Source organism: Rhinolophus ferrumequinum, chromosome 26, assembly GCF_004115265.2.
Source record: "Rhinolophus ferrumequinum isolate MPI-CBG mRhiFer1 chromosome 26, mRhiFer1_v1.p, whole genome shotgun sequence".
In the NCBI taxonomy this organism is placed as follows: domain Eukaryota; kingdom Metazoa; phylum Chordata; class Mammalia; order Chiroptera; family Rhinolophidae; genus Rhinolophus; species Rhinolophus ferrumequinum.
In genome coordinates, this window is record NC_046309.1 from 3312595 (window position 1) to 3325212 (window position 12618).

Sequence of the window (12618 nt, forward strand, 5' to 3'; positions counted from 1 at the left end):
TGAGTCTCCTTTGGAAAGGCTCGAAAGGAAGGGCTTTCGTTGTCCTTTTAAAATATTAATATTAAAAAGAAAGCTTTTATTCATAATAGCCCTCCCCTGGAAACAACCCACAGGTCATCAACAGTAGAAGGGATGAATTGTGGTCATTTGTATAATGGAATGCAAAGCAGCAACACAGTGACAGAACCACAGCAACACGCAACAACTTCACAGACAGAATATGGAGCAGTGGAAGCCAGACACGGGGGGGTTCTAGTTCTATGTCTACCAAGCTCAAGAAGAGCCAAGATTAATCTAGAGTGATTACCTTGAGGTGGGGTGGGGGGTGCTTGTTCCTGAGACAGGCCAAGAGTGAGGCTTTCAGAATGGTCTAGATCTTCTCAATCTGGGCGAATTCACACACATTCACCAGGCCATTATTCACTGAAGGTTTGGGCACGTCAGTGTATACATGTATGTTTTGTCCTCAAAAACTGAAGGAGAAAAAATAAAAGTGAGCAGCACAATTTTTGGACGAAAGGACGTAGAAGACATGGGTGCTGCCCAGCAGTTGGTTGAGGGTTCCCTGGGAGATAAAGTCATTCATGGGCGGAATTAGGGGAAGATGCAAGATCAAAAGCTATAGCCCGGTGTCAAGGAAAGAACAGTAGACCGAGAGTCAAGCGGCACACCTGCCAGAATCTATTCATAAGGGGACAGGCTACTGTAGCAAAACAAAGCAAACGGTATAAAATAAAGTCACAACACAAGGCAGGTAGCTGGCAGGAGCTGAAGGGAGGAGGTGAGGAGGAGGAAGATAAAACCTGCGGGCAGCAGGGAAAGTGCAGAGAGTAAGGTGCACGTGACCCCATGCAGGTCAGTTCTGTGGAAACTTCCTGGAACTTTTCCTGTGGCCAAAAGGAAATTAGGAGGCTGACACAGTCCGTGCTTTCCCTCAAATTAGTAGGCGCAGTTCATCCTAGTCCATTCCAATTAAACAACCCCAAAGAGGCACAGAGCAGCCTTAGGCTTTATTCTCAGGTTGAGAAGGAAAAGAAAAACACGAATGGGCAAGGCACAAAAGATTTGTGAAAACTTCAAACTGAGAGCCAGGAAAACCATGTTCTTGCTGGCCCCGTGTCTCCTGAGGGGAAAAAAAGCAAATGCTTAAAATGAGGGGCAGAGATGCAGAAATCGGGAACGCAAATTAAAAGAAAACAGGCAACAAAAATATGAGCATACATTTGCCAATTACTGCAAGCCGCACCGAGCATGTGGGAGGTGGTCAGGTCCTAGAGGGCAGGCCCCACTCTCGGCCACCTCTGTGTTTCATGATACTGTACCTGACATGCTAGCTGCTAGCAGATATGCACTCAATTAATTCCCCAATAATCATAACATTTAAGACACAACAAAGGAATTGGTGAGTAACGCCAAAATGTGACTATCTTTTTTGGGGGGAAAGGAAACAAAAAGAGGGAGGAGGGGAAAAAAGGAATTAAAAAAGAATGAAGTGACCTTAGTCTCAGGCCTGTCTGGCTCCCTCCAACCAGCCCAATTGGACTCATTTATCCACAAACTCCATTCTGTCATTCTTTGCTCCAGAGAGAAAGACCTATAGGAAGACCTTCCCCATATACCACCCTGATCTCTAAGTTCCTCCGTGTGTTGTTGGTTAATCTTGCCAACCTATGGTTTTCCTTATCTTAAAAACCCCTTAGAAGAATCCAGTCCCCCATCCACTCTGGTTCCGAACCATCCAAACCATCCATTTAGATCACTCAGATCTGGTCATCTCAGGTGGTCGTTTCCCCCCAGTAACCATATAGGGAGATTTTCCCCCATGTAAGTGGGCGGTTATCTTAGGAAACTCACTAGCAGGGTTTTCATTTGAGAAGTTCCCATTAGAAATTAATGATTTGCTGTCTTAAAATGTGGGGGATTATAGTGGGCTCAGTGCAGTTGGTGAGGACGGAGAACCTCCCCTTGGCTAATATCTAAGGAGGACCATCTTATTTGACCAACAATATGCTGACTGCTTCTATTCTAAACCGGTGTTTTATTAGACTCAAGCTTAATTACTCACAATAATAATGGCTTAATGAGAAATCGTCGATTTGGAGACTTTTGGTGTTGGTAGCTTGATTGCATGCCAAATAATAATCTTTTCAGGCAGCATATTCCCCATTGCTAAAAGGTGGAAGTAACCTACGGGCCCATCAATGGACAAGTGGGTAAGCAATATGTGGTGTCTACACACAATGGAATTACTATTCAGCCCTAAAAACGCAAAGGCATTCTGACACATCCTACCACATGGATGACGCCGGAGGACATTAGTCTAAGTAAAGTAAGCCAGTCACAAAAAGGCAAATTCTATATGATGCCACTTACACGAGCTATTTAGAGTCGTCAAAATCATAGAGAAAGAAAGGAAAATGGTGGTTGCCAGGGGCTGGGGCAGTGGGAGGGGAGAATGGGGAGTTATTGCTCAGCTTTACAAGATGACAAACGAGAGTTCTGGAGATGGATGGAGGTGATGGTTGCCCGACATTATGGATGTACTTTATACCCCCTGAACTGTACATTTAAAAATGGTTAAGATGATATACTTTAGGTTATGCGTATTTTATCATTTAAAAAATTGGGGAGGGGGGAAGCACATAAGGTGATTTATATCCTTTGACTCAGAAAACTTCCTAAGAAATTGGCTAAGAAAACTTCCCCCCTCGTCCTCTATGTTTTGATGTGCTTTATAAAAAGTGGTTTCACTTCCATACCCACACTTTTTGCTTCCTGTCAACTTCCTGTGCGGCGTTACTGTCACTTCTGGTTTGCTTTGACTGCTCTGTCTTGGATGTCATCTTCTCTTTAAGTAAACATTCACAACTTTAATAGACAGCCTACATATTTTTGTCTTAGTAAAAACAGAAGCAAACAATCACCCTACCATGTTTTCCCGAAAATAAGACCTAGCCGGACCATCAGCTCTAATGCGTCTTTTGGAGCAAAATTTAATATAAGACCCGGTCTTATATAATATAACATAACACAATATAACATAAGACCGGGTCTTTTATTAAATTTTGCTCCAAAAGATGCATTAGGGATGACTGGCCAGCTAGGTCTTATTTTCGGGAAAACACGGTTGCATTTTTCTCCTTTAAGTCAAGCAGATGTCCCGTGTTAGATGTCAGGCTTTGTTGGTTTTTAGATGACTTAACTCCTTCTCTTACTGAAAAATAAATAGGGGGGACGTTTTATTAGAAAATGTGCGGACCCACATGCCCAAAGGATTCGGTCAAATGTACGCAGACCGCGGCATGCAGCGCGGCAGCAAATCGTTCCTCCTCTGGGGGCTGAGCAGAGGGCAGCTGGAGAATACGTTTCGCTTTTCCTCCTCTTTTCTTCCACCCGACACTCAATCCTGTTGCTCTTCTGTCTCCAGTCAGAGGCACACGCCGCCTTCTCTCGTTTCTGTGCTCTTCTGCACCCTTTCATCCACTGCTCGCTATGCGGGTCAGCTATTCCTCATGGAGGGTGAAGCAGGCTTAGGCATCACATGAGCACCGAATCCCAGGAACTGAAAGGAAAACTAATATGTGACCCCAAAACTAAAGTGTCCCAATGCCGTTCTGCTAACGGTGAAGTCTTTTTCTCTTAGGTCTCCAGACGTCTTGAATTTCCGTTTTTCTTACTCTTTTCCCACCTCCTGTTCCTTTCATCCTTTTTCCTTATTTATGCATTAGTGTTAACTATGCTCTTTCGTACGTACAATGACTCGCACAACTTAAGACGTGACATGGCTTATCCTTTCTTCTTCTTCTCCCTCTCGGCCCTCAGCAGCCTGGGTAATGGGCTCTTGGGGAGGGGGTGTCTTCCATCCCCGGGTGTCCCGCGGTACGGGTCACGAAGAATGTCTCCAGCACAGCTCGGGGTCAGACAGGTGAGCCTGTGTCAAGGTCAGTGCGCTGCTTCTTGTCTCCATGGCCTCAGGCAGACTCCTGCGCCTCTCTGATCCCTGTAAACGCCAATGCAGCGTCCTCAGAAGGTTTTGTTGTCTTTATTAAGCAAGAATTCATGCCAAGGTGTGTAGCAGGGTGCTTCCACCTGCCTGCCCACTGGGAAGGCAGAAGACGGAGGAGTACATAGAGCTCGGGGTGACAGTGGGATGTAAAGGAGTGCAGTCCTTTTGTGAGCAATTTGGCATACCAGCAATGTCAAAGACACCAAACCTAAGATACAAGGAGGCAAGTCCGTAGAAGAATGTTCCGTACAGCCTTGTTTGTTTTGAGGAAAATTCAAAACCACCTAAATAGCCCAGGATAAGAGACGTGGGAAGTATACTGTGGTGTTCATCCAGTCAACAGAATACAGAAGAGAAAAACGAATGAATCGGAGCCACAAGGATAAACTTCAACAGTATAATATTGAGAGAGAAAAGCAGATCGCAAAAGAAGACATCCAGTGTCATTAACAGCTTCATAAAGTTTTAAAAAATGCAAAACGATAGTTTGTGTCGTACTGACACACATATACTTAGAGCAGTACAGAAATACGTATGGAAATAACAAATACAAATGCAGAATAATGGTTACCTTGGGGAGGGAGCGTGTGCAGAAAGGGAGAGCACGTAGGGTCCCTCAATGGTTTTTTTTAGTTTTTAAAGAGCTAAAGTAAATATGGGGCAAAATGTTAAGAGTTGATAAGGCTGGTGTGTGACCCTGCGCTTATTTTTACGTTATTCTCTATTTACTTTTTATATTGTAATATTTCAAAATTAAAAACAATTAAAGGTCCTGTTCCACTCACAGGACTCACAGGAATCAATTCCTTATAATCTGTAAGATTCGTCATCATATCTATTAAAAACTCTTGGTGTGATTTATTTCCTAGATGGTCCACAAGAGGGAGATCTAGAACAATTCAGCCCCAGGTGCATAAACATATAGACTCGTAAAGACAAATGGCACTTTGGGAAGCTTTGCAGGAGGCTCCTGTCTGCCCTCTATCAAAGGCAGGGCGCTTTCGACCGGTTCTGAAATCTGCAGAATGACCACTGATGGTAAAGAAGACACATCCCAGGATGCGGCGATAAACTGAACAGTGTTAAAAAAAAATGCCACCTGATGAATTGTTTGCAGAGTAAAGAACACGTGGCAGCAAGAGGAACCCAGATTAGTAGAGTGCAGGTAAACATGGGGGCGCCAACAGTGTCCTCTGGAACCTGGGGCCAGGCGCTTGGGGTCTATTCCCCTGGAACGGCACGGAAAACCAGCAACGCCTGTTGCGTATCCACGGAACACCAAGAAATACGGAAACAGCTCTTCCTAAAACCGTAACCAGAAACAATCTAACTGGTGATAAGCATGGCTGTCTTATAGCTGCAATTTACCGCAGAAGCAGCCCCTCAAAGATTTAAACTGTGCAGACTTTTCATGAGCATCTCTGCGACTTTTTTTTTCTTCACTTTTTAAAATCAGGTGCCAAAGGAAATGGGTGAATGCTGGAAACAACATATTGTGCAATTTCAGTGATGCAGACATAATTCAGGTTTCTTATTGTTGCTTTCACTTTGTCTTCACGGAAAAATAATGCAAATTGTGAGGAAACCTCAGTTTGCTCAGTGACACGGTCAGTCATCGGACTTTACTTGCTGCCCACCTTTACTCACTTATTAGGGCACCCCTGCTCATTTCTCAGGAGCTCATGGAAAACAAGACAGCCCGTCCCTGCACCCCCAGTGCAGCGAGACTCTGTCCCTATAAGTCAGGAAGGTGAAGTCCTTATGGATGAAAATGGCTTTCAACAGCAAAAGGGAGTTTCTGCTTCCTGATCATAAAATAACAGGACTCCACTATGATTTACCCCAACTCCTGTGTGTCAGGGGACAATTCTGCATGTGAGGACTCAGGGAGAACCAGGAATGCAGCTCTTATCAGACACCAAATCTGCCAGCCCCTTGACCTTGGACTTGTAGCCCCCAGAACGGTGAGAAATAACTGTGTGTTGTTTATTAGTCACGCAGTCTATGGTTTCTGTTCTAGCATCCCGAGTGGACTAAGGCAAGGTGAGCTTTACCTGTCATGTTGCTTGAGTAGCCCTGGCTGAGTTGCATCAGGCGTCCCAGGTCACCTTCTCTTTTGCCCAGACCTTCAGGACATGGAACAGTCAACCTCCATGGAGGGAGAATAGCTGTGTGAGGCAAAGGGACCAGTTAAACGGTGGAGACCCTCCACCCTACTCCCCTGCACAATCAAAGCCAGCTGCATCTTCCCGGGGTCCTTCAGAGCACAACTGTCTCTATCACCAGGAAGGGTCACCTTCCCAGGGGCTCAGAGACTACAAGAAGCTCCAGAACACCAAGGCAAGGAAGCCTCCACACTGACGAGTGAAGGCAACGCAGATCTCAAAACACAAGACGCTTTCATGGCAGTGGGTTCAGCCCCTCCTCTGCCTTTACTTCCCTGGCTGCCAATTTAGTCTCATCAGGTGGAGAATGAATGGAGAGTGACTCCTATCTGGTCAGGGTGCTGGTGATCAGATCGGTCTATCTTTCATGCTTCGGACAGCTCCCAAGATCTTTTTGTCAGAAGCAAGTGTTCAAGAGATTAGTCTCAAAGGAGCTGTCAAGCCACCAGGAGTTTTGACAAAGCCAAGTAAGAGTCACTCCATATTTGAAGCTCTTAGCCTGTGCTGAGTGCCTTGCTAAGCACTCTTAATAGATCACCCCCCACCCCCACCCACACACACTTCACAATGTTTAAAGTGTCTATTGCTATTTACAAACCATCCCAGCTCTCAGTGGCTTAAAACAACAGCCATTCAGTTAGCTGCATAACTCTGTGGGTTGGCTAGACTTGGGTATTCTGCTGCACATGTCCGCTGAGGCTGCAGCCGTCAGGGGGCTGGCCTGCCCTGGAGCGTCAGGATGGGGCCCTGGGGGACAGCGGGAAGACTGGGCTGAGCTGGGATGCTGGGGTGGCTGGGCCGCTCCCTCCTCTCCATGTAGCGTCTGCACATGGGTTTGCCAGTGAGCAGCCGGACTTCTTCCACTCCGTGGGAGCCGGTAAAGGGTACATGAGACGCTGTCTTTTTACTGCTTCCTGAGTGACTAGAATTATTTGAAAGTGAAAATATATCCTCGGTAGTTATTTTCTGATTGTGAACGTCAATTCATGATTATAATGTTCAGGACTTACCTGGTGTCAAGCCACAGAGACGAATTCAAGTTGACTTGTGCTAAGCAGCGGTTCATTACAAGGTTGTCGGGCTGCGTGTCGGGCTCTCACAGGCAGCCTGATGCCAGGTCTTCGGACAGGGGTAGAAATGAGGTCTGCAAGGACTGTACGGTCCAGGGCTGTTCCCTGTCCTACTTCTCTCCTGGATCCCCATTTCTTTGCCCCCAGGACAGCATTCTGGAAAACGCATCCGGTCAGCCCAGCTGGTCTTTGTTCTCTACTCCAACCCAATCATTTGAGTCGCGTGGTACAAACATGGGTGTTAGGTCCATCCTTGTGATTAGACATGGTTCTCAGAGGAAATGAGGCATCATGATGGTTCTCAGATGCCCCCAAAGATGACTGTGATAGAAAACGAGCCAAACACAGGAGAACAACACCAAGCATGACCCACAATCCCACACACCAGCTGGCACCCACGACGTAGGCCATTTGAGATGGATCATGACCATTTACAAGGGGGTGGGCAGGAAACGGGAGATGGGGAGGAACCTCGGAGTTGATAACTGCAAGGTACCACCTTTATTCCCTAGGCCTGAAGTGGTGCAGGGCAGCAGTTTCTGGAACCTGCAGGAACTGAGCTGTGGTTGTGGGGATCCAGCCAGGCAGAGGCCACCTGGCAGGCAGAGTGTTAGGGGAGCTCAGTCATGACTCCTCTCTCCTCCCTCCATCCAATTGCCTTCCGCTCTTGGAAGCCGACCAGAAGCCAGTGGTCAAGGGGCCCCCACAGGTCAGCCTGCAGGGCACAGGGCAGGTGCAGAAAGGTGGAAAGACAGTCTGCACATCAGATAACCTCCGGCGGAATTTGGTTTATAAAACACATCACTGCTGTCAGACCTCAGATTCAGTTTCGCAGGCGGCCTTCTTCACGGGGCATCATTGTCTTGTGGACATTCTTTTCCACACCTCCAGAAACAGTATTGTAAATGGCTGATTGACGAACGGTCTCGTGTCTGGCGGTGACAATGAGCTACCCACTTATTCAGCATTGGGGTTGTTTTCAGTGCTTCACCCTGGTGCCCTTAGGTGCTTGGCAATGGGTCTGTTGCAAAAGCCTCTGCCTCCTTATCACTTTGCAGGGTGACGTTTGGCCTTCTGTCCACCTGCCTCCTAGACCGTGACCTCTGTGAGTTCCTTCCTCTCTGAAGGCCGAGCTCCTAACACAGAGCAGTTCTCTCTACAGAGCTGCTGGGCAAAGCAATGCATGAATGGCAAGCCAGCAAAATGAATCCAGCAGAACGTTGTGAACTCCTCCCATCTTTCTGAGAGCCCAGGGTGCTGCTGATGAATGTGCCAGCACGTGCCATCCCAGCTTGGTGACAAGGCCGCCAGCTACACGGCAAAAGCCACACGGGCTTCGAAAGCCCACAGGTGGGTTTGACTGTCGCCTCCCATCTGTCCATTTCTAAGAGCAAGTCACACTATCTCTGCGTCTCAGGTCTCTCTTTGTAAAATGTGGACTCGAGAGTTTCTGATGGGGTTTTGTGAAGTGTCTCTAATCCTTGCAACCCGGTAAGTATTGACCTCTCTTTCTCAGTAGCCATTACTACCTGAGAATTTGTTAGGCAATTGCAGAGAGGTAGAAAGAAAGAGACAAATGGGGAAAAAAAATAAGTTATGCCAAGTTCTTGATCAAGGGAAGTCTAAGATTGCAATGGAAAAAAACCAAATGGACAGAGTCACCTGAAGGGACAGGGGAGTGGTACTGTGACTGAAGACTCCCCTTTGCCAACACAAACACGTTTGTCACTTTCACCTCTAATTTCTACAAATACTTTATTGTTCAACATTTAACAAATCCACCTCTTGGAAAAGCCTTGATTCACCTGAGGAAATCTTATCCAGTGAAATGTTTTTATATTGCAAGCTCAACGATCAAATAAAACGAGTGAAAATTTGCTCCCAGCTTAAAATTAAGAGTTGGCAGGGCCTCAGGAAGTTTCAGCTGGGGAGCAAATTCTCACTGGTCTTCTTAGGACAATTAGGGGATTATTGGGACCTCTGTTTCTGTTAACTATTTCCTTCTGTTAACATCTGACTCCTCCATTCCGACTCTCATTCCCACCTCAAATTGCATTTAGAACGTTTGGAGGGTTGGTCTATTTCCAGTTGGCTCTTCCTCCAAGTAAGCTGAGGTGCTTCCTGGCCCTTCCTGCCTGGCCAGCACACAACTCTACCTTTTGTCCCCCCAGTTCTGGGAGACTGCTGGCAGCTTTGCTGTGCCTCCTTGCAGCAGCTCTGCTTGGTTTCTGGGCCTCTTACACCAGGGTCATTAGGGTTTACAGGAGCCGTGAAGCCTGGATGGCAGACCAGCGTGTCGGGCTCACCTCCCTACAGACCCCTTTCTCTGGGTTCTTGGACCCTCAAGTCCTGGCAATGAGTGAGTGTTGGCTTTCTTTCCTTTGGCGGGGGTGGGGGACAGAAATCAAGGCCGGCATATTTTTTTCTTGCACGAATACAATTCCCGTTGGTTTTCTGCATGTTGCTGTGGCCTCCCGGTGCCTTTACCTTCTCAGCTCCACCCACTCACAGAACCAAACACTGCAGCACCTCTGAAAACTCATCCTCAAACACGCCCAGCACCGCCTTTCATCCTCATAGCTCACTTGCTCTGTCCCCTCCAACCTCCCTCGCAGCCCCCATACGCTTACTTCCTGCCCCGTCAAGGCTAGATTTCACTATAACGCATCTCTCCTGAGCCACTACTGGGATTACACAGCACTCTGTTCTATTTTATTGAAGGTAGCAGGGCCTACAGCAAACATACACACGTAGAGAACAGCTGCTGGGCCAGGAAACCTTGGATTCTATAAAAACGTGGTTTTTTATAAATGTCTTTCTGTTTTTTCAAAGCACAGAGGAAACCTGCCGCTGCTTTCCTGCATGGGGAGGTTGCAAAACCAAATGAGACTCTGTGAACTGTCTCAGATACTTAGAACAACAGGATGTACTTTCGGTCCCAGGACAGTATCACCAAAGATGTCAGGATCACGAAAACCACTTTCTAGAACAGAAAACTATGGCAACCATAATTTGATGTCAGCCTGGAGTGCCGTGGGCACCTCATCAGCTGGTGAGTGCAGGGTTTTCTTTTGTGTTGATCAAGATGTGTGGCGGGTGACAGGGCCTCAGGGATGTCGGAAGGGCTCTGGAGTCCCGTACTCCGGCCACACGCCTTCCGCTGTCCATGCTCGAATATTGGGATATGCACTTCACACATCCCTGTTCCTCAACAACTCCTTTTTCTTTTTTTTTGGTAGAAGTTTCCCTTTGTCCCTGCCTTTCATTTCACACGGCTATTGTCTCTGCCGCACCTCTGGACTTGTGATGTTGTCTCTTAAACTGGTCCCCTGCCTGCATGCAATCTACTCCTTCCGTACATGCTGTCTGTTATCACCAGATTGATATTCCTCACTGATGCTTGGCGTGCTCCTCCCCTGCTCCACAACATTCCATAGCTACCCATTACGTAAAGAATAAAAATGCAAACTGCTTAGGGAGGACCAGAATCTGGCAATCAGATTGCCTTTCCTGCTTTACCATTTCCTGTCTCTCCATCTTGGACACCTTCCAACCTTTACACACCTGCTTTCTCTGTGTTGCCATTTCTCCCCTCCTCTCCATGGCCCTTCCCAACAACACTTAGGTGATAAACAGTGCGATCTGAACTTCAAGACCCGACTAACTGTAACCACTTCTAGTCTCAGCTCTGAAAGCACCTAAATCCCTACTCTCCTTTGACAGGCAGGCGGGCACTGCCGTGTGTGTGTGTGTGTGTGTGTGTGTGTGTGTGTGTGTGTGTGTATAGGCATGCAGGGAGAAGGTTACATGAAGGTGGAGGATTGGGGTGATGTGTCTACAAGCCAAAGGGTGCCAAAGACTGCCGGCAAAGCACCAGAGGCTGGGAAGGAGAGGAAGGATTCCCCTACAGGTTTCAGAGGGAGCACGGACCTGCTGACATGTTCATTTTGGATTTCTAGGCTTCACAACCATGAGATAATACATTTGTGTTTTAGCCACTCCGTGGTACGTTGTTAGAGCAGCCTCAGGAAACGAGTATAGAGGAGCATAGGAAAGCACAAGTAAATGTGTCGCCACTCCCCCCAGTCATGACTAAAAACCCCAAAATGACGAAGATGCTAGTAACTGTTTAGAGGGAAACTTGGTTTGGACTTTGAAGAGGAGGAAAAGATCAGGGAAATGGGTTTTCAGGCCAGAACAACAGGTGAGCTTCAGGGAGCAGAGGTAACGAGGCTGGGCAGCCAGGGAGGAGTCTCGCGTGCCGGAGCCCTTTACGGGGATTTGGGAAATGGGAAAGCAAAGCAGGTTTTCAAGCTGGTAACGGCTATCACAAGAGCAGTTTTTAAACAAAACGTAGTGGGGAGAACAACAAGGGCTCTGAAATTAGAACCCGGTCCACATGCTGGCTTCCCCACGCACTAGCTGTGTGACTTAACGCCAATTAGTGAACCTCTCTGGGAATTAGGTTTTCTCAGGCCATAACAAAGAGATAGCCGGAGAATTCTGGGGGGTATATAAAGCAGTGGAAGCAGCCTCGTCTTTGGATCTCCCCAAATCCCCAAGGGAAAACAGACAGAGCAACTAGACAGAACAAACAAAAAAACCCATTCACAACATTTAGCAGGTAATCAGGTGTCCAGGCATCTCACAAACTCCAAAAGCGCAGGTGAGACAAACCACCACAGACACAAGGGCTGACCTGCCCGGTCTTAGCACCCGTGAGGGAGAACGCAGGGAAGCGACAAGCACCCAACCTTAGGTAGAACCCGGCAGGCCAGTTTGTGGACAGTGGCTAAAACTAGGGGAGATGTCCCCATTGAAAGCGAGAGCAATCATGAGGGTCCTGCAGTAAAACCTCAAAGGACTGGATCAGTCCAACTTCATAAATTCTTGAAACTGGCCCCCCAATTCTCTCTTTCCAGATAGGGCCCTCCATTAAGGAGAAACTGCCTGGAATAAAAACAAGATTGAGGAAAACAGGAATCACAGAAGAACACAGAACGTCCAGATAACTGCACCAAGCCAGTACATGTCATTAAGCAAGCTGCTACATGAAAACAACAGAAGGATCGCCTATGTAAAAAAAAAAAGAAGAAGAAAGCTGTTAGAACCAAGCCTTCTTATAAAACTCCAGAAAAACTAACTTCATATAAAAATTAACAGCAGAAAAATATCAAGATCAAATCGCACACAAAGCGACTGTTTAGAAAAAGAAGTAAAGGATGAGAAGATCATTCATACAAACAACGGACACACATACGCTGTAACTGTCATGGTGATGACCTTTCAGGGGCCTGGAGAAGACGCAGCGTTAAAAACAACTATGCAAGCTCCTCACCTGCGACACAGCTGATGCCCACCTCCGGTGTTAGAATTC

At 47.0% G+C, this 12618-nt stretch overlaps 1 protein-coding gene and 1 long non-coding RNA gene across 2 annotated transcripts in view; one reads left to right on the forward strand and one right to left on the reverse strand.

Moving 5' to 3' along the window:
• Positions 1-465, reverse strand: part of GALNTL5 (polypeptide N-acetylgalactosaminyltransferase like 5) — a 19789-nt gene extending 19324 nt beyond the window's left edge. Inside the window, exon 1 of the mRNA XM_033099152.1 lies at positions 308-465. The gene's annotated coding sequence lies outside the window, so the exon portion shown is untranslated. The remainder of the gene's footprint in view (positions 1-307) is intronic.
• Positions 1-12331, forward strand: part of LOC117018241 (uncharacterized) — a 12855-nt gene extending 524 nt beyond the window's left edge. The window contains exons 2-4 of the long non-coding RNA XR_004422194.1: positions 8404-8591; positions 10074-10293; positions 12164-12331. This is a non-coding gene — a long non-coding RNA (uncharacterized LOC117018241). The remainder of the gene's footprint in view (positions 1-8403; positions 8592-10073; positions 10294-12163) is intronic.
• Positions 12332-12618: the final 287 nt, after the last annotated feature.